Source organism: Zingiber officinale, chromosome 2A (genome assembly GCF_018446385.1).
Source record: "Zingiber officinale cultivar Zhangliang chromosome 2A, Zo_v1.1, whole genome shotgun sequence".
Classification (NCBI taxonomy): Eukaryota; Viridiplantae; Streptophyta; class Magnoliopsida; order Zingiberales; family Zingiberaceae; genus Zingiber; species Zingiber officinale.
Window position 1 is genome coordinate 62,493,136 of NC_055988.1, and position 19,015 is coordinate 62,512,150.

Consider the following 19,015-nt stretch of genomic DNA (forward strand, 5'->3'; position numbering starts at 1 on the left):
CCCGCCTCCAATCGAAATGGTCCAACTCGGACGTCGAGATGCTCGTCTCGAATCAAAGTCCTGTGTTAAATCGCACAGTTTAGCTAAATTTAATTATAAACAAATAGCTAAACAAATTTCTAACCCACTAACCAGTTAGGGTTAGTTTCGTTAACCCCAATTACACCATTACATAACTTCCAAACCTAATTATTAATTATTGCTAACTCAACTAGCAATAATCTACCACAAATATCAAAACCCTAATCCTTACCTTAATTCAACAGGCAGGAAAGGTGCTGTCGATTGCTACAAAAAGTGGCTGCCGGAATAGGGCAACTCTAATATCGCCGATCTGTTGTACCAAGGATCTGAAAAACCAAAAGGTACCGATCTAATGTTATGATCAACAGTAGCTATAGAACAAGAACAGAACACTAGATCACGACCTAAACCCTCACCTTTCTGTCACAATACCGTATCACCACTGCTCTGAGGAGGAAGAAATGCTCACAGCTAGGGCACAGAGGATTCCCGGCCGGCAGCACTGCTGTGAGAAGGTCTCGGCTCCGGTTAGAGTGGCGGCAGAGAAGTAGAAGGGCACAGAGCGATCGGCGGTGGCTCTAGTCGCCGGCGGCAGAGAAGAAATTGGCCGGCACTGTGCAAAAGAGCAACAGCGGCAGTACACAGGGAGGAACTAGGCACCGGAGACTGGTGCTGAACCTGTGGCCGGCGCTCGGCTTCGTCTCGGCGCTGCCACCAATCGAGAGAAGGCGCGGGTTCTCGGGTGGCGGCGCTAGGGCACACGGAAAGAAGAAGAAAACAAGGTTCGGGGTTCGGCCGGCGGTAGAACTAAGGCAGAGAGGAGGGTCGCTGGCGTCGGCAGAGGAGAGAACCGCCGGGGCCGGCGGTTAGGGCAAGGAGTCGAGCACGAGGAAGAGGCGTCGGCGCGAGGAGAAAGGGTGCGCTCGGGTGCGCGAGTGAGAAAAGAAACGGCGAGGAAATAAAGAAAAATATAAAGAAAAAGAAAAAGAAAAGGAAAAGGAAAAGGAAAAGAAAATAAATCTTTTCCTCATTAAAACAGGGTAACCTAAACAGACCTTTCCCGGACCCTGTTTTTGTCCCCGTTAACATGTCCATACGAGCTCCGAAAAATTCTCGAAAAATTTCTAAAAATTCCGGAAAATTCCCTTATCATTTTCGGTATTTTACATTCTCCCCCACTAATAAAAATTTGGTCCCCAAATTTCGTTATCTACCATCAGCAAGTACTAACAACAGATATATAGTAGAAATGCTGAACGGTAAATAAATCACATACCTCAAGTGAAAAGATGGGATATCAAGATGGGGATATCGAGCTCGGATCGTATCCTCAAGCTCCCAAGTAGCCTCCTCGTCTGAATGAGGCTGCCATCCGACTTTAACCAGCCGGATAGTCTTGTTCCGCAACTGACGCTCCTTCCGGTCGAGAATCCGTACCGGAATCTTCTCATAAGTAATGTCAGGCTGAAAGGAGAACTGAGATTATCTATCAACACATATATCAGATCGGGTACGTATCTCCTCAGCGTAGATATGTGGAATACGACGTGAACGCCTGCCAAAGACGGCAATAGTGCCACCCGATAAGCTACTGCTCCAATCCTTTCCGAGATCTGGAAAGGTCCAATGTATCGCGGAGCTAGCTTACCCCTGAGGCCAATCTCTTCACCTCTTTCGTGGGTGAAACTCGCAGAAATACCTGGTCGCAAATGAAGAACTCTAAGGGTCTCCGACTCCGGTCAGCATAACACTTCTAGCAGTCTTATGCCTCTGACATCCTCCGTCTGATAGTAAGGACCACTCTGCCTCGCTGAGCTCTATGAGGTCCCAACAACTGGGCATCTCGGATTCTCATCCTGATCTACGACTGAGCACTTATGGTAACAAGACTACCCTGCTCGGTCTGTCCCTGCTCCTCAAGGTCTAACACAGAGAAACCCTGAATCAAGTCTATAACCACCACTCGGTAGCAAGTTAAAGTCCCTCTGGACTTCTGGCTAAGTGCATCGGCAACCACATTAGCTTTTCCCGGGTGATAGCTAATGGTACACTCATAATCCTTCAGGAACTCCATCCATCTCCTCTGTCGAAGATTAAGTTCCTTCCAAGTAAAACAGATATTTAAGATTCGATGATCAGTGAGAATCTCAAGGTAATATCATACAGGTAATGCTGCCAAATCTTCAGGGCAAAAATAATAGCAGCCAACTCCAGATCATGAACTGAGTATTTTCTTCTCAGGCTCCCTCAACTATCGAGAAGCATATAAAATACTCAACCGTGCTGCATCGAACAGCACCCATACCCTGTAGAAACGCGTCGGTGTAGAGGACAAATCCGTCCTCTCCAGAAGGTAAAAACCAAAAATCGAAGCCGACAACAATCTCCGCTTCAGCTCCTAGAAGCTGATCTTGCAATCCTCAATCCAAGTAAACTTCACGCCTTTCATGGTCACGCGTGAAAGTAGCATAGCTATGTGGAAGAAACCCTCGACGAAAAGTCTGTAATATCCTGCGAGTCACAAAAGACTGCGGATCTCCTACACTGATTTCGGCTGCTCCCAACGGTAACAACCTCTATCTCCTGTGGAACCACGGTACACTCCTACTGGTGACCGTGTGTCCCAAACATCATAACAAAAGACAATCCAAACCAGCACTACTGATAATCACATATAGATGTTCTCGTCGAATCATCTCTAGATCTATGCAAAGGTAGTGTACGTGACTCACCTCGGATCCGTAATAGATCACAACATCGTCCACAAAGATAATGGACACCTATCCAAACATCCTCGACATACTAGGATCATCGAGTCCCTGAAAACATCTAAGGCACTGTAAGCCTATATGAAAAAAAAACCAAGACACATAATGTCCATATCACAGACATTCCTATCCATAAGATCTCCAATAATAAATCGGAAAAAAAAATATGATCATCAATAACATAAATCACCAAAGAATAAATCCTCCAGGGTGAGAGCAACGCTCCATCACAGGAAACACCACATATGTGGGAGCAACGCTCTACCACAAGAAATCCTCAATATGTGGGAGCAACACTCCACCACAAATAATCTGAAATATGTATCTGCAATAAATATAGGAGCAATGCTCCGCTACCAGCAATCCGTGATATGTGGGAGCAACGCTCCACCACAAAACAATACCTAAGTACCTCAAGGCACCTAACTATCCAGCTAGAGACTGTACAAGATCTCTCTACCACAATTCACTGTGGTTAGCCTAGAATATAACAACCTAATAACTAATCAAATCCATCATCAACTCTATCAGCATCCTAGTGGGTCATCCACTGATAGGAAAATTAGTTGATGGGTTAATTCAACAAATGACATAATGCAGTCACTCCACATTCTGCATTCAGTATAAGTAGAATCATCATACTGCTACCAATAATACATCTAGCACACATGCTCACACAACATATGTATGATCAACAAAAACCTCCAATTATTATACACCAAACATACTCACAACTCAGGTATAATCAGTATAATACCTCCAACAATACATACCGAACACGTGTCCAAAATCAATGTAGGTAAAATCAACAATACACCTCAAACAACGCTCATATGACATATCTTCACCTATGCCAAGAGTATAACCAACATATACTTCCAATAAAGCATACTAAACCCAGGTGCACTCATAAAATCAAACATAATCAAAAAGATACCTCAGATACTACACCAAACACATATGTACATATCACAACTCAGATTAAATCGACAAAATGCCTCCAACAAAACACCACCGATGTACATATACTACATCTCGGATTTAATCAACAAGATATCTTCAATAATACCTCCAGATACATACACCCAACTACATATCTATGATTCACAAGGAACCTTCAAACCATATCAGAACATGGATACATATACTACTTGCAAATGGACAGTCTACCACAGTACTCCTACAACACATAACAATCATCATATACGTGCAATATAGACATGCAAAATCAGCATACCAGCTCAATCAAAGAGACCAACCTTATGCTACCAACACTCATGGGTTACGGGTATATCTAAACAAAATTCATGCATATGTATCAAGCATGAATACATCAATCAAAAGCAACCCAAAATAAAACAGTCTAATCATCCAGTAACAACCCTGCTCTAGGTTCAAAGGAACTGGTATCGGACAAGAAAGATATACACACCGTGGTATAACATTGCCAGTCAATGTCATACACTACCAAGACTATATCCAATGGAAAAAAAATTTTATCCTCATAAATCCAAAATGTACTCTCCCAGTAAACACTAATAACAATTGTATCCCATAAGTGTTAAGCAATTAGCTCTACACTTCCTTACATCAGCGGGGTCGCATATTCCAATGCACCCTCTAAATTATCCCACCAGGTATATACAGTCCACGGTCAAAGTTTTCATGGAATAGGATACATCGATCCTTTATAACCTATCCAAGCCGACAATGATATATGGCTAAATCAGTCCTTTCCACGCCAGTACAAAACATGTACTCAAAGGTACTCTAGATACATAACTAAGCACAAATAACCTAAAGGTTCGAACCTCTAAAAATAGATCATGGCAATCCTCTACTGATCAACCATCAAAACTAAATCATTCATCTACTAACTAATCAAGAATACCTTAATCCTCCACAAGCAACTAAGGTATATCAAACCACAACTACCCAACTCGACAAACATAAATCAGTCTTCTACTGACCGATTTAACAAGTGTAAATCAATATTTACTGACGAAAATTAACTAAGATAAAATGGTATACAACGTTGTCAAATAACTAAACCAGTTCATGGGTCAATTCAACACTAATACATCATCTCAAACTAGAGAATGTCAATCCACATAATATCATATGAATAAATGTGTACGACCCAAAAGAAAAAGCTAGAATTCAATATCATCAAGACACCCTCATTTTTTTTTTATCCTCAAAAATATCAGCCCACTAATATCAGATGAATAAGTCTCTACTCTCCATGAGGGTAAGTTAGCATTCAAAACACCAAATCATTATTTATCCACATAGTTCATTATCAGATGAAACAAATATCAATTTTATCATCCTGTTAACTAACCATAATTAACCAGATTTATTAAAATCAAAAATCTCATAGGCACATAAACTCTCTAGCTTCCAATTTATAATCTGATCACCAACTATAAACATCAACCTGTGAACACCATACATGATACTCACTATATCACCATCAATGACAACTCAAATATAAATCATCAAATTAGTTATCCACTAATAGATCATCAAAACAAATATCTAATATTTGATCATCAGACAACCACATAACATTTACTCTCATAAACCATAAGAAATCAACATATCACAATATCTGATCTCACAAAATCCCTCAACCTCAAACCATTCTCAATAATGATCAAACATGGTAACTCCCAATGACCAATTCCCATCGTATCGGGTACCCAAATATCCAAAAGGTATAAGTATAAAAACTCTACTGGCTAAGTCAACAGGAGTCTATAGGTATCATCCACTACCCAGCTAACAATAGCAGAGACTGGTATGTGCCTCCATCCCCTATGAGTAGTAACAGAAGCTAAAACTACTGATGGTATGATAAGAAAAATCACCAGAGACTATAATCCTTGATCTCTATTAAGGTCAACCATGCTCAATGGCTAACTCATCATATGTAATATGTGCTACTACAACAAAACAGGTACTACATAAAGAATGCTAATACCTATCATAAACTATTGAATTAAACATCATACCTATATGCCGTCTGGAGATGTTCCATCGCTGTCCAGTCCCCAACTTCAGACCTCAAAATTTCGAACACGAAAATCATCGATAATCCATATAATCCGAAACAGAACTCCAACACATATACATAATGGAAAAATCCATGTAATCCAAAATAACTACCCAGTTTGCCTCGCAAACTTGGGCTAAATCCAAAAATCCAGAATACCCAAAAACAGGTATCCGATAAATCACCAGAACACCGAAAGCAGGTATCATAACCCGCTCTGATACCAAATAAATTGGTATCAGATAAATCTCAAAAATCCAACACACGAAAATCCAACAAATATCGCCAAACTTTGGCGCTCTGATACCATATCAATTGGTATCAGGTTATACCAACTATGCAAAATACGAAAACAAAGATCGTAAAAATCCAAAACACACAGCAAGTATCGTATACCTGCTCTGATACCACTAAATTGTCACGCCCCAGAGGAGTCTCTGTCCGAAGAAATTTCGGCAGCATCTCCCCTGTACGGCGGACAATATGAAACTTTCTACATGTCACATATACTTCAGCCACAGGCGGCTGTAATGATAACAAAAATAAAAAAAAAACACCACGCAGTTTATAAAGATATTCAGCCTCTGGCTGTCACAACCACGCAGTTAATAATAGTAATCAATAATAGTAGGACTCTGACTCGAAATCCACCCTACTCCACTACACTCGTAAAGCTCAAATCCAACGAACTCACCTCTTCTGCCGTCCAGGCAGGCATATAGTAGAATAAAAACCAAACCATCCAAAAGACCATCAAACGGTAACAATCCGTACAATATCCATAAATAAAATCCAAAACAAAACTAAAACATAGTCTGATGGAAGAAAAACCAAAATAAAGCAAATAACAACCTAGTAGAGAACTAGCTCTACGTGCAGATGGGGGGCCAGCGACTGGAACTGCTCCGGACAGCCTCAACCTGAAAATATCAACAATGGAGGCGGGGTGAGTCCAACACTCAGCAGGTACAACTGATATGCATAATAAAACAAATAACAGACAACACTAATCATGCGTACAGTCTCCTGAATATGAGGAGGATAAATGCAACTGAAATGAAATCAGAAGATAACTGTACTGACCGGATCAAAGTATAAAGGTAACAGGTCGTCAGACCGAGTGAGTCATAATCCTGTATGCATGTCAATCAATGCATCCAAACAAATGCAGCATATAAGTGCAGCAATCACAAGCGAATAAAAATGCAATAAATGCATATGTCAACCCCATACTCTGAAATCAATGCTCCTGTGCAATGACAGAGTAAACGGGATGCTGTCGGAGTACTCCTGTCCTGTGACCCCAAATCATAAATGGGGGAGCTCAATGCTCTCATCTCCCGGTACACGATGACGGGGAGGATATCTCTGCCGGCTACCACGCTGAGTCTCCTGACCAACGGAGCCAAACAAAGTCCACCATCTGCCGGCTACCACGCTGCTACCCTAAATGCCAGCGGAGCCAAACAGAGCCGGAATCGATTGCCGGCTACCACGCTGAGTCCTCAGACCAACGGAGCTAAACAGCAGAACCGCCACACACCAGCCAGATATACAACTAATCCATGGGTGGTGTGTGCAGTACATGTAACTGGCGATGGGCTCAACCAAAGTGAAGCCGACAATCGCACAGCATGCAAACATGATGCATGATACTAAGCATGGCAATCTCATGAATAGCATAGCAAGATCCATACATAAATAAAAGGTGTACCACAAATCAATGTATCAGATGGAAGGTACACAAACAGATAGGGTATCATATAAACCCTAGGTCCTGAACATGATGTATCACATGGTTGGGTCACTACCGAAAGCATGTATGGTCAGGTCAATAATAACATACGGTGCATAATAAATAAACAAACAACATGTAACAGATCATGTAATGACCAACCGAATCAAAAAGATAACACAATCATTGCTATATGTTAAACACTTTATTATGCATATCAAAAGACATAAGTCAAAGTACCCGCCTCCAATCGAAATGGTCCAACTCGGACGTCGAGATGCTCGTCTCGAATCAAAGTCCTGTGTTAAATCGCACAGTTTAGCTAATTTAATTATAAACAAATAGCTAAACAAATTTCTAACCCACTAACCAGTTAGGGTTAGTTTCGTTAACCCCAATTACACCATTACATAACTTCCAAACCTAATTATTAATTATTGCTAACTCAACTAGCAATAATCTACCACAAATATCAAAACCCTAATCCTTACCTTAATTCAACAGGCAGGAAAGGTGCTGTCGATTGCTACAAAAAGTGGCTGCCGGAATAGGGCAACTCTAATATCGCCGATCTGTTGTACCAAGGATCTGTAAAACCAAAAGGTACCGATCTAATGTTATGATCAACAGTAGCTATAGAACAAGAACAGAACACTAGATCACGACCTAAACCCTCACCTTTCTGTCACAATACCGTATCACCACTGCTCTGAGGAGGAAGAAATGCTCACAGCTAGGGCACAGAGGATTTCCGGCCGGCAGCACTGCTGTGAGAAGGTCTCGGCTCCGGTTAGAGTGGCGGCAGAGAAGTAGAAGGGCACAGAGCGATCGGCGGTGGCTCTAGTCGCCGGCGGCAGAGAAGAAATTGGCCGGCACTGTGCAAAAGAGCAACAGCGGCAGTACACAGGGAGGAACTAGGCACCGGAGACTGGTGCTGAACCTGTGGCCGGCGCTCGGCTTCGTCTCGGCGCTGCCACCAATCGAGAGAAGGCGCGGGTTCTCGGGTGGCGGCGCTAGGGCACACGGAAAGAAGAAGAAAACAAGGTTCGGGGTTCGGCCGGCGGTAGAACTAAGGCAGAGAGGAGGGTCGCTGGCGTCGGCAGAGGAGAGAACCGCCGGGGCCGGCGGTTAGGGCAAGGAGTCGAGCACGAGGAAGAGGCGTCGGCGCGAGGAGAAAGGGTGCGCTCGGGTGCGCGAGTGAAAAAAGAAACGGCGAGGAAATAAAGAAAAATATAAAGAAAAAGAAAAAGAAAAGGAAAAGGAAAAGGAAAAGAAAATAAATCTTTTCCTCATTAAAACAGGGTAACCTAAACAGACCTTTCCCGGACCCTGTTTTTGTCCCCGTTAACATGTCCATACGAGCTCCGAAAAATTCTCAAAAAATTTCTAAAAATTCCGGAAAATTCCCTTATCATTTTCGGTATTTTACATTTCCACAACTACCTTGTGTTGACTGGGAATGTAGAAGTAATATCCCTTAATTTCCTTGGGATATCTAATAAAATAGCACTTATCGAATTTGGGTCCCAGTTTGTCTGAGACTTGGCGTCGAACGTAAGCCTCACAATCCCAAATCCTCATAAAAGACACCTGGGCATCTCTCCCAGTCCATATCCTATATGGTGTTTTTATCACAGCCTTGGATGGAACACAATTGAGTATAAAGGCTGCTGTGTCCAGAGCATAGCCCCAAAGAGATATAGGAAGATCTATGTGACTCATCATAGACCATACCATATCTAATAGGGTATGAATCCTCCTTTCGGATACACCATTCCACTGTGGTGTTCCAGGAGGAGTGAGTTGGGATAGAATCTTACACTCAGCTAGATAGTCATGAAACTCATGGCTAAGGTATTCTCCATCTCGATCTAATTGAAGTATCTTAATACTCTTACCAAGCTGAGTTTGTACTTCATTCTTACTTATGTGTAATGAGTCCTAACAAGTCAGTCGCTCTCTCGCTGTGTCCACTAAAGAGAGTCTTGGTCATCTTGCCTAGTAGGCATGACTCGCATGTCTCATATGATTCAAAATCAAATGAGTCCAGTAAACCATCTTTATGGAGCTGGGATAAGCGTTTGTCATTTATATGACCTAAGCGACAGTGCCAGAGATAGGTTTGATTCATTTTATCTGATTTGAACCTTTTGATATTTATGTTATAGATGGGGTTCTCTAAGTCTAGAATATAGAGTCCGTTAATCAAAGGTGCACTACAATAGAACATATCATTTAAATAAACTGAACAATATTTGTTCTTTATTATAAATGAAAAACCTTTCTTGTCCAAACAAGAAACTGATATAATGTTCTTAGTAAGAGTAGACACATAACAACAATCATCTCATTCTAGTACAAGCCCAGAGGGCAGAGATAGAGAATAAGTCCCTACAGCAACAGCAGCAACCCGTGCTCCATTACCTACTCGTAGGTCTATCTCGCGCTTTGTCAATGTCCTGCTATTTCTCAGCGCATGTACATTAGTACAAATGTGAGAAGCACATCCGGTATCTAATACCCACGATGAAGAAATAGAGAGATTGACTTCTATAACATGTATACTTGAAGTAGAAATCTTATTTCTCTTCTTCTTATAATCTTCCAGGTATCCTTTGCAGTTCCTCTTCCAGTGCCCTGCTTGTCCTTGATATAGTTGATGAAGATGTTCAACCATATCATAAGCACCCATCAACTCGTGTTGCTTCTGAAGCTCAGAGTTCATGGTCGCGAGCATAAGATAGGACACATCTAATGCGTCATCTTGATGCTTCTTGTAAGCATCACGGTCAGCTCGCGTGGCAGTAGCAGGAGGTGCCGCGGGAATGGGCTGCTCTAGGACGTACAGTTTTCGTTCCTGTGTGAGAACAATTCTCAGGTTCCTGTACCAGTCCAGGAAGTTAGCTCCATTGAGCTTGTCCTTATCAAGGACAGAACGCAGGGAGAAGGTGTTCGTGTTTGACGACATGGTAATCTACAATAGAAAATGTAGAAAAATAAATATCATATTCCTTTTTATCATTTAATTAGGTCTTTAACTAAATGATACTCCCATTGAATTATAGGGTCCTTGTAGAATCAAGTCATGGATGTGGTCAAACCACACTACTAGATTCCACCAAATAGCTATAATACTCGTGGAACAAGATCCACATCATACTATGCCTTGAGTTAGCTTTGGCTAAATCGCCCAAGACCTAGTATGATCGGTAGGTAACTAATTACCAATTACATCTCTATGCAACTCTTGTTTATAGGATCAAGATCCGCATGTATATTAAAACTTGAGTTAGCTTTGGCTAAAACGCTCAAGAGTTAATATAAATGTGATTTTGACCTATCTACCAACTATTGGAAAATGCCTATAGTTAAACCTGATCTAATTGAGTTTAACTAGTTTTACTCAATCTGATTGAGTTTGTACTCACCCATGCGTTGATAGGCGGGACCAAGATTGTCCCTATTCACCCTACCAAGATAATATGCGTTGCTCTACTTTGGCAGATTCAACAATAACATGTGATCGAGGTAGTGATGGGTATCACGGCATGGTAGGCATTTTTCGAGTTGATTCGATTATGATCTAATCTAATTGAGGATTGTATCAAATATGCATAAAGGCACTAATTTCAATAAATTAGCATACATCACATACAAGAGCAATGATAATATATATATATATATATATATATTAATTAACTATTTAATTAAATTGTGATGAGATCATGGCTCTACTATGATCTTCTCAAGCCAATGAGATGATCGGATGGTCAACCTAGGGTTAGCCGCTTCATCAAGCGCCTTCTTTGACCACCATGTGTTGACTTCAGCCTCCTCGTAACTCCTCCTTAAGTGGACCTTCCACGGCTTCAATTTTTTGTACATTACAGATGTGAAACTCGAGTTATATTCGAATCTAAAACTCTTTTACAACGAGAATATAAAAGAGAGGGCACGACATGCAGGTCGCGTAACAAATACGACATGCAGGTCGCGTAACAAATACAACACATTATTAACACATTATTAACCAATCGTATTGGGTCTTTTGGGCCATGATCATCAAAACATCACACATAATTCTAAATTATGCATTTTATATAAATTTTTGTAATTTTACTACTATTTTATCTATTTTACGAGTTACAACTTCCCGGCGGTTCTGATTAGTGATTTTCGGACGCAATCGCGAAACAAAGCCCCTTGCGGGGTTAGGGGCAGCACCCCTACTCGCGATATAACCATTGTGAGTGTTCCTAAGTGATCCTACAACGTCATAAGTCGCTGTCCCAAACAAAATAAATTTGTTTGGGCGAGACCTTGCCGTTTCGGAAGGTTTTTCTCAGTCGTTGAAGTCTACAAGTGACCAAACACTTGTTGCTTCGCTTCTACGAGAAAAATACTCATAAAAACCATAAAAATAGTAAAATCATAGAGACTTACAGAAATGAAACTTTTTCATAAAACAAAAACAAAAACAAGTACAAGTTCGCACGTGGCTCTGATACCACTGTTAGCAATTCGAGCCGTAAAAATCGCTTTTTGCGTTGCGGAAACCCCGAATGCTAGCCACGGATCCATGCGAAAAATTAATAAAATTCTTGTACTTGTTTCCTACTCTAGATCGATCTACTTTAGATCTACATGGTGAGTGTTATACCTTTGAAGCGAAGCTCTTCACAAATCCCGCTCGTCCAAGGTCCTTCGGATCTCGAGTGTGTTCAAGCGTACACACCTCTAGTAGTATCCACACGAACAAGAAGTGTTCTCTAACACTCAAGGATGGAGAAGAGAGCACCACAAGTGTGCTAGCACTCCCTAGGGCTCTCAGGTGGGATTGGAATAAAGGTAGGAGAAAAGAGAAAGATATAATATCAAACTCTCCTCTTATTTTTCTATGTGACTATCACTCTACCTTTCTTCTTGGATAAACTCACTAACTTTCTTGTCTTGCTTGGAGCTCTCGGCAAAGAGAGGAGAAGGAGCAAGGAAGAAGTAAGTAAGATGATACAAAAATGAATGAATTAATTCAATGCCTATGAATCTTCCATTCATATGGTTGGCCAACCAAGGAATGCAATTAATTACATTCAATGAATCTTAATGCATTCATTTGGGCAGCCAATGAAACTTCCATTCATGTGGCTAGCCACACTAGGAATGCAATTAATTGCATTCAATGAATCTTAATGCATTCATTTGGGTGGCCAATGAATCTTCCATTCATATGGCTGGCCACACGTGTAGTCTTGCTCTCCCTTGATGATTTAGCAAGGATGTGTTCGCTAGCCATGCCATGTAGGATAAGTTATCCTTCATGAGGTGGCATCAAGTCAAACTTGATATTTCCACTTCCATATGGTCAAGTCAAACTTGATCACTCATCTTCCTTGGTGAGTTAAATCCAACCTAATTGAGTCTAACTCAAAATGCCTAAATTAGATTACTCTTAATCTAATTTTTGATTCATCACATGAACCTAATCCAATTGGTTCATCATATGAATCTAATCTCCATTCACTTATTCTTTGTGGGTGACCCAATAGGTTCTTGCAACGTTGGCAATATTTCTAAATCTTATTTAGAAACATAAGCAATGAGTGACATCTAGCAATACATTATTGCTACCCAAGTTGCTAGAATGTTGAGATCCAACATTACCATCGTGACTACTAATTGTGACTCTCACAATATGTGACAATGTCCTTCTATCCACAATATCTAGATTGATCAAATGAGGCATAGACCGTGTCATCCTCGAATCAATCTATGTCTTGAACTCCAAGTGGACTCACTCTAATCAAATGAGCTCAATATCTCATATTGACTCATTTGGCCATGACCATGCACTTAGTGGTCTCACTCTATCAAGAACCAAGATATCACTCCCGTTATATAGGAGGGATAGATCCCATCTACATCATTCACATCTCTCCGCATAATTTGTTACATACCCAGTAATCGTCTTTATAGTCCACCCAGTTACGGGTGACGTTTGACGAAGCCAAAGTATGTAACTCCTTATGTAGGGAACCATGGTGACTTCAGGTCCAAGGACTAATAATCATACTAATAGCCATATGAGAAAGTATATGACACTCATATAGCGATCCATGATACTTTCTCATAGCGGGTCATTCAGTATATATTCTTCAATGCATACCCATGTGTCAACTTGATATCTCCATATCCATGACTTCTGAGATCAAGTCATCGAGTTGACCTACATGCTAGTCTCGTCGTATTAACATTGTCCCTGAATGTTAATACTTTACTAGGAATGATTAAGAGTAGTGTTCTCTATACCATCTCACTATCGATTCAACCAATCGATTGATATAGGTAAGAACCTTCTACTCAAGGACGCTATTATACTTAGTTATTTGGCACCAATACAAGTAAGTATAATAACTAAAACAAATACCTTCATATACATAGGAATATGATACAATGAGTCCATACAACAATCATCATATGATTAGCTCTAGGGCTCTAACTAACATCGGGTACAGCAGCAACTCGGGTAGCGGGACCGCCATTGCGTTGTGGCTCATAATTTGTTGTTGAAATCATAGTAAATTTTATGTCATAAAATATTATGAATGTTATATGACATGGTGCATAGTTATGACCTAACCCCAAATGTGATTGGATGTGTGTAATGTTGTAATTCATAATACGGCCTGTGTGTCGTGCCTTCATCCATTTTATTCTTGTTGTAATTTGATTACACTCGAATGTAACTCGAGTTTCTTTAGATTTTGTAATGTACAAAATTAACAAGAGTTAGTCTTTTGGATGACGGGTGAAAATGAATGAAGGACAACAACACACGACAACCAAGGAAGCGCTTGGAGAAGCTACTTAGACCTAGGTTGACTTATCGCTCTACTCATTGGCTTGAGAAGATCGTAGTTTATAAGGGTCATAATCATGTCATGTTTAAATTAGCATATATGTTAATATATGTCATGATATGCCATGAATGTATGTGATGCATGTGTAGCTATCGTAATTAGGTCATTTACATATGCCTACCAAAGTTTGGTACTCACTACTACCTCAATCATTTGTAGTCAGGTTCGCCAAAGTAAAGTGACTCGTTTTATCTTGGTAGAGTGCGACTGGACAATTGTGATGTCCGACTATTGAACTTTGGGTGAGACTTCACTAAGTTGAGAACTTAGAGGCATATCTCATAAGACGTAAATCATATTATACTAGTCTTGTACGATTATCCAAAGCTAACTCAAGATGAGTAATAGTATGAGTTTCATAAGATGGGAAAATGAAAAAACAGTTTGTTCACCTAAAGATACAAGAGTTACATAGGATGTAATCAGTACACGTTGCCTACCTAATTTATACAAGTCTTGGGCGATTAGCCAATGCTAACTAAAGATGAGGTATAATGTGGATCTTGTCCCACTTGAATATCTTTACTTTTGGGTTTAGAGCTAGTAGTGACTTGCTCCTATCAAGCTTTAGAATTCAATGAGAGAATCATTTAATTAAAGATCTAATTAAATGATCTGAGTATGATACTTCTCTGTATTTTATTGTTATAGACCACCATGTCGTCTAGTACGTATAAGACACTATCTCTGCAATCTGTCCTTGATAAGGACAAGCTCAATGGAACTAATTTCTTAGACTAGTATAAAAATATGAGAATAGTTCTCAAGAGAGAAAGAAAAATGTACGTCCTAGAGCAACCTATTCCTGAAGTACCCCTGCTACTGCCACTAGAGCTAATAAGGATGCTTACAAGAAGCATCAAGATGTTGCATTAGATGTATCATGTCTTATGCTCGCCACTATGAACTCTGAGCTTTAGAAGCAACATGAGAACATGGATGCTTATAATATGGTTGAACATCTTAGACAACTATATTAAGGACAAGCAAGGCATGAGAGATTTGAGATCTCAAAAGCACTGTTTTAATGCAGAATGCAAAAAGGAAGTCCCGTAGGGCCTTATGTGCTCAAAATGATCGGGTATGTAGAAAATCTACAAAGGTTGGGATTCCCACTAGGCCAAGAATTGGCCACTGACCTTATTCTGTAGTCGTTGCCTGATAGTTATAGTCAATTTGTCATGAACTACAACATGAATGAAATTGACAAACCACTGCCTGAAATGTTGAGCATGTTGAGAACTGCTAAACTCAACCTTAAGAAGGCAAAGCCTAGTTCCATTTTGATGGTGTCTAAGGGCAAAGGCAAGTGGAAGCCTAAAGGTAAGGGTAAGACCCAAGCTAAATGAAAGGGCAAGACTCATGCATTGAAACCTAAAGGTGGGGTTGTTAAGGAAGGAACCTGCTTCCACTGCGATGAGACTGGACACTGGAAGAGGAATTGCAAGTTATACCTAGAGGAACTGAAAAGGAAGAGAAGTGAAACTTCTGCCTCAGGTATATATATTATAGAAGTCAATCTGTCTATTTCTTCTTCATGGTTATTAGATACTGAGTGTGCATCTCACATTTGTACTAATGTGAAGGGGCTAAGAAATAGTAGATCATTGACAAAGGGCAAAGTGGACCTACGAGTAGGCAATGACACAAGAGTTGCTGCTATAGTTGTAGGAGCATATTCCTTATCTTTGCCCACTAGGCTTGTTTTAGAACTTGAAGAGTGTTGTTATGTGCCTACCTTGATGAAGAACATTATCTCTATTTCTTGTTTGGACAAGAAAGGTTTTCTATTTGTAATAAAGGATAAATATTGTTCCGTTTATTTCAATGAAATGTTCTATTGTAGTGCACATCCTGTGAATGTACTCTATGTTCTAGACTTTGACAACCCAATGTATAACATAAATATCAAATGGTTCAAGTCTAATGATTTGAATCAAACATATCTCTGGCATTGTCGCTTGGGTCACATAAATGAGAGTCGCATATTCCAACTCCATAAGGATGGACTTTTAGACTCATTTGATTTTAAATCATATGAGGCATGCAAATCTTGTCTTCAAGGCAAGATGATAAAGATTCCATTTAGTGGACACGGTGAAAGGGCTAATGATCTGTTAGGACTCATACATACCGATGTATGTGGCCCTTTTAGATTAGTAGCTAGAGGATGCTAACATTATTTCATTACTTTTACTGATAATTTCAGTGGATATGGCTATGTGTTTCTGATGAGACACAAGTCAGAATCCTTTGAAAAGTTCAAAGAATTCAAGAATGAAGTACAAAATCAACTTGGTAAGAGTATTAAGATACTTTAATCAGATCGAGGTGGGGAATACCTTAGTCAAGAGTTTCATGACCATCTCTTTGAGTGTGGGATAATATCTCAACTCACTCCACCTGGAATACCACAATGGAATGGTGTATCAGAAAGGAGGAACCATACTTTATTAGATATGGTATGATCAATGATGAGTCATACAGATCTTCCTACTTTCTTCTGGGGACATGCTCTAGAGACAGTCGCTTTCACACTTAACGGAGTTCCATCCAAGGCTGTCATAAAGACACCTTATACGATATGGACAGTGAAGAGTCCCAAAATGTCTTTTATGAAAATTTAGAGTTGTGAGGCTTACGTTCGACGACAAGTCTCAGATAAACTAGGACCCAAATTAGACAAGTGCTATTTTATTGGATATCCCACAAAAATAAAGGGATATTACTTCTATAATCCCACACAAGGCAAGGTGTTTGTTGCCAGAACTGGTGTATTTCTAGAAAGGAAACTTATTTCTAGAAAAACTAGTGGGAGTGAAGTCGATCTTGAAGAAGTTCAAGATACACAAACTAGCACCGAAGCCTTGATGGAAATTGAACAGGTACCACAAGATGTTGTGGATCATGATTTTGTTACACTGCAAGGAGTTGTGGAGCAGCAACCTGTTCAAGTAGCACAAGCTCTACGCAGATCTGATAGGACCCGTCGTCGACCTAAGAGATATTCTTTTCTCTTGTCCGATAATGGTGATGTAGTGCCAGTTGGTCTCAAAGAGCTTACATCTTATCAGAAAGATGTACAAGACCCAGATTCTGAGAAATGGCTATAGGCCATAAGATCTGAAATGGAATCCATGTACACTAACTAAGTACGAACTTTGGTTGATCCACCTGAAGGGATCAAATCCATTGGGTGCAAGTGGGTCTTCAAGGTGAAGACTGACATGGATGATCGTATGCATACCTATAAGGTAGATTGGTGGCTAAAGAATTCAAGCAGATTTATGGTATAGACTATGATGAAACCGTTTCACCAGTTGCAATGCTCAAGTCCATTCGGATCATGCTTGCTATTGCTGCTTACTATGATTATGAGATCTGGTAGATGGATGTCAAAACCGCATTTCTTAATAGAAATCTACTCGAGGATGTGTACATGACACAACCTGAGGGTTTTGTAGATCCAGAGCATGCTGGAAAGGTTTGTAAATTGCAAAGATCCATTTATGGATTGAAACAAGCTTCTAGAAGCTGGAATCTTTGATTCGATGATGCAATCAAAATGTTTGGTTTCATTATGAATGAAGATGAACCTTGTGTCTGCAAGAAGGTTAGTGGGAGCACAGTCATCTTTCTGATATTGTATGTAGATGATATACTTCTCATTGGAAACGATATCCCTACTCTTCAGTTAGTGAAGATTTAGGTTGGGAATTGTATATCAATGAATGACTTAGGTGAAGCATCCTATATTTTAGGCATCAAGATCTATAGAGATAGATCCAAGAGATGGCTTGGTCTAAGCCAAAGTACATATATTGACAAGGTGCTTAAAAGTTTGTCATACAGAATTCTAAGAAGGGATTCCTGCCGATGTCACATGGTGTGAGTCTTTCAAAGACTCAATGTCCTTCTTCTAAGGAAGAAAGGGTCTGCATGGATCAGATTCCTTATGCATCTGTTATAGGGTCTATCATGTACGTCATACTTTGTACTCACCCAGATGTCTCATATGCTTTAAGTATGATAAGAAGATACTAGTCAAATCCAGATGAAGGTCACTGGACAATAGTCAAGAATATTCTTAAGTACTTGAGAAGAACTTAAGATTATTTCTTGATCTTTGGAGGCAATGAAGATCTTGCTGTAAAGGGTACAGTTGTTACTGTAAAGAGTTACAGTGGTGCAAGCATCTAAATAGACAAAGACAATTCTAGATCGCAGTTAGGACATGTATTGTACCTAAATGGTGGTCTTGGGTATTGGATACTACAACGATTCGAGGGATGATCGATATATAAGATATGATGATATGCAGAGAACCAAGCAATACTAACATTACGGATCCTTTAACCAAGGCTTTAGCATCGAGGAAGCATGATAGCCACACTAGATCAATGGATATTAGATATTTCAATGATTGACACTAGTGACATAAGTAGATTGTTAGTGTAAGCCCTAAGAGGCAATCAAGAATTGATTGACTTAGGACATTTTGTATCATATTTCG

The 19,015-nt window shown here is 40.1% G+C and overlaps 2 long non-coding RNA genes across 2 annotated transcripts; both read right to left on the bottom strand.

Moving 5' to 3' along the window:
- On the bottom strand, positions 1–532 carry LOC122039664. The gene is made up of 3 exons (XR_006128312.1): positions 441–532; positions 254–350; positions 1–60 (listed from the first exon to the last, which is right to left on the bottom strand). It is a non-coding gene; the product is annotated as an uncharacterized LOC122039664 (long non-coding RNA).
- A 7,292-nt stretch (positions 533–7,824) lies between these two features.
- LOC122039665 lies at positions 7,825–8,443 on the bottom strand. Its single transcript, XR_006128313.1, has 3 exons — positions 8,264–8,443; positions 8,077–8,173; positions 7,825–7,884 (listed from the first exon to the last, which is right to left on the bottom strand). It is a non-coding gene; the product is annotated as an uncharacterized LOC122039665 (long non-coding RNA).
- Positions 8,444–19,015: the final 10,572 nt, after the last annotated feature.